At 39.4% G+C, this 3,524-nt stretch overlaps 1 pseudogene; it reads right to left on the reverse strand.

Annotated features, from left to right (window-relative positions):
* Positions 1 to 1,902: 1,902 nt before the first annotated feature.
* On the reverse strand, positions 1,903 to 3,258 carry LOC102010443 (annotated as a pseudogene).
* Positions 3,259 to 3,524: the final 266 nt, after the last annotated feature.

The following is a 3,524-nucleotide window of genomic DNA, read 5'->3' on the forward strand; positions in this document are numbered from 1 at the left end:
GAAGGATTGGTGTATTTGAAGAATGGTAAGTGCAGTTCATACAAAGAAGATGAGAGATTGAGTAGCAGGAGATGTGATCACAGAGATCACGGGAGCTAGATCTCTAGGTAGGCTTGAATGTTTCACCACTCACTTAGCAGATGCAAATCCTAGACAACAGTTTAGTAGTACATGTGTTTATTGATATGTATATTAGTCTACTTTTTATTTTGACATGCCATTCTCTGGAAATGGTAGATAGCTGATCTCAGCCAACTCAGGTTCTGTCAACTATGTGACCCTACTAGGATTAATTCTAGTTCCCAGGGGACTTACCTAGAACCAACATATTGTACTAATATTCAGCTAGTCCTTAACATAGACTATTCAACCTCGTAGATAATACCTCTGGATATGGCCATCTTGGGTCTTTGCTCATTGGTATTTGCCCACCTTTGAGCTGTCCTGCTTTTCTGCTCTGTCTATGTACTACAACATGGATTTCAAAGGTTTTGCCTACCTGACCTCATTAGTTCTCTTCCATATTTGAGTTTATTCAAGATCCGTTATCCATGAACATTGGCTTTCTACATTCCTATGTACTTCTCTGCTCTTTGGAATTCCCCTAGGATTCTTTTGTTCTATGACAGCATTGAGAAGAGATGTAGAGATTCTTCTCTCCAAATACTCTGTTCTCTTACATATTTTCAAACCAATAGGATCATTTAAGGTCTAAGTTAGGATACAGAAGGTAAGAAAAACATTTGGCAGCTATTTATGTCAATCCCTAGTGCTTGGTACATAATCTTCTCTTGCCAACCTGCCAAAATTCCTGTCTTTGTCTCTTCCACTGAGGTATTTATTGTAGAAAGCCTTTATGATTCAGTGTTGGAAAAAGCAAAGAAGGAGTATAACTGGGGGAAGGGAGTAACACATATACTGGGGGCTCAGAGCCATTCAGGACTTTCCTTGTTTTAACTCATCTAATAAAATATATATGAAGTAAGTACTCTTACCATTGTTATTTTATAGGTGACTGAATGAGGCCCGTTGTTTTGTAATTTGCCTCAAGGTTTCACATTTCAACAGTGTATTCAATCACATATATAAAACCAAAATTATATTTGACATGTTTAGCCACTAAGGAGATGCAAACCTAAACTACATTGAGAGTCTATCTCCTTCCTGTCAAAATGGCTGTGATCCAGAACATGGACAAAACAAAACAAAACAAAACAAAACAAAACACAAGGAATACTAGCAAGGACGTAGGGACAAATAAAGCCTTTTACACTGCTTGTGGCAGTATACATTAGTATCGAGTTTCCTCAGAAAACCTAAAATAAGGAATTATTTGATTCTACAACTTGATGTATACTTGAAGCAACTGACATCAGTGTATTTCAGGAATGACTGAATACTCATGCGTATTGTATTGCAGGACAGTCAGAGTAGTCAAGGTAAGGAACCAACTTAGGTGCCCATTAACAAATGAAAGAACACAAATGTGGTATGTATATACATGGAGTGTTTTTCAGCAAAAGGGAAGAAGGAAATTCTGTAATTTGCAAGAAAATGGATGGATCTGGAGGCCATCGAGTTAAGTGAAGTAATCCAGACTAAGAAAAACAAATATTGCCTGTTCATCTTAATGTGTAGAAAATAACAAAGGAGGAAAAGGAAGTAAAAGTGAAGCTATTACTAGACAGGAGGAGGGCGGTAAGTGGGAGGTGGGTGGGATACAAGGATGGGTAGTAGCAGGGATGGATATGAACAAAATACATTATGCACTGTACTTAAGCAAAGTAGTTTGCAGACGAAAACACGATTCTGTCAAATGCTTCCATTTGTGAACCAGATTGTTTGCAGAAAAAAGTTTCTGAACCGAGGTCATTCAGGTTGTAGATCATAGGTCACAGGCAGGCACCACACTCAGGAGCTGACTTGCTTTCAGAGTTGGCCGTCTATGGAGCATCAGGTTCTCTGTCCGTAGTCTCACCTCAGTCCTGGGGCTTTTCTGTGTCTGGATCAGGTACATATTCAGGTTCATCTAATCAACCTTGAAGTTTTCTGACTTCTTCATCTGGAATTGTAGCAGGAGCACGTTCACACCGATGGCTTGATGCCATTTGGATCTGGTATTGTGGATCATTGATCCCTGTCCTCTGGCTTCTGATCTTCTGAGTCCTCAGTTTTTCTCTCAGTCCTGAATTTTTGTGGAGGATTTATAAGAGGTGTCGTGTCATATAGCAGATCCCCAGCTCACAGCTGTTCTGCCTCCAATAATAGCTTGATCAACTCATATTTGAGAACTGTTGTCTGGGTTCAAGATTAATGTGTAAAGACACATCTTCTTCCCAGTAAAGTAGGTCTTCAGACTGCATCTGGCCTTTTGCATACTTTCCTCCATATACACCTGTTTTGGGTTTTTTATGGCACAAAATAAAGTGCCATTTATAGTCCTCTTTCTGTTTTTTCCAGTTATCTGGACCAAGTATATCATATAAGTAGTCCTGTGATGCACCTGATCCAAGTTGAGTTTTATGTTTTGGAAAGCTTTTTCACATATGTACCACCACCACATTCTATTTCATTTTGGAAATTAACTTCATACTGAGCAAAAGAGGATTAGTAGCAAATATGAAGGGCTTGTTTAGTTTAGCAAAGATGGCATGATGCTTGGGCCAAGACATCAATACCAGTCTTAATATCTCTTGATGACTTTCTTTCCTGTCTTTCACCTAATTCTCACTTCCCATCCCTCTTGGAACTTTTATCATCAATGTCATCTTTCTTAGCTGTGGATAAAATTCACCCTGATACAAGTTCTCTGTTAAAGGAATCAACAAAATAAACCTCTGTTGGAACTGGAGCTTTTTAGGTAAGTTTTGGAGATGGAAAAGGTGAGCTGGTATCTGGTTTTGATTTTGAGTCTTGTACCTCTTCAATGACATCACCAAGGTCATCTTCAATATCAATCAGCCTTGTGTGGTCTTGTCTATCATGAGCTTGAGGGCAGCTGTTCAGGGACCTGTGAGATACACCGTAACCACTTCCCTTCCATAATCTCCAGCCTTGTGCCTTCCCTTGCCCATACACTGGCCTGTGCTGCAGTGGAGCTAACAGCAGAGGTGACCCAAACGTCACATGCTGCAGAACCAAGAGTCCTCAGTTACCTCTGCCTCCGGAGCAAGCCGACCCCCCCAAGTGAAGCCCAGCCCTGAGTTCACACTCCCAAATTCTTCATGAACTTTTGAGAAGTACTGATTTGTGAGTAATTTTCCCATAAATAAGAAGCATAGAGAATATGTAGAAATGGGAACACATATACTGTCAATGGGAATGTAAATTAGTATAGCCACTGGGAATAATAATAGGAAGGTTTCTCAAAAATCTGAAAATATTACTGTATTTCCAAGCATCTTCTAAGAATACATCTTAAGATACCGAAATTATGTGTCAAAGTACAGAAGCAAACTTCTGCACCTTTATGTTTATTGCAGCATTAAGTACAGTAACCAAGAACTGGAATCAATTTAACTGTC

This window comes from Chinchilla lanigera, unplaced genomic scaffold (genome assembly GCF_000276665.1).
Source record: "Chinchilla lanigera isolate Chin_1 unplaced genomic scaffold, ChiLan1.0 scaffold00004, whole genome shotgun sequence".
Lineage (NCBI taxonomy): Eukaryota > Metazoa > Chordata > Mammalia > Rodentia > Chinchillidae > Chinchilla > Chinchilla lanigera.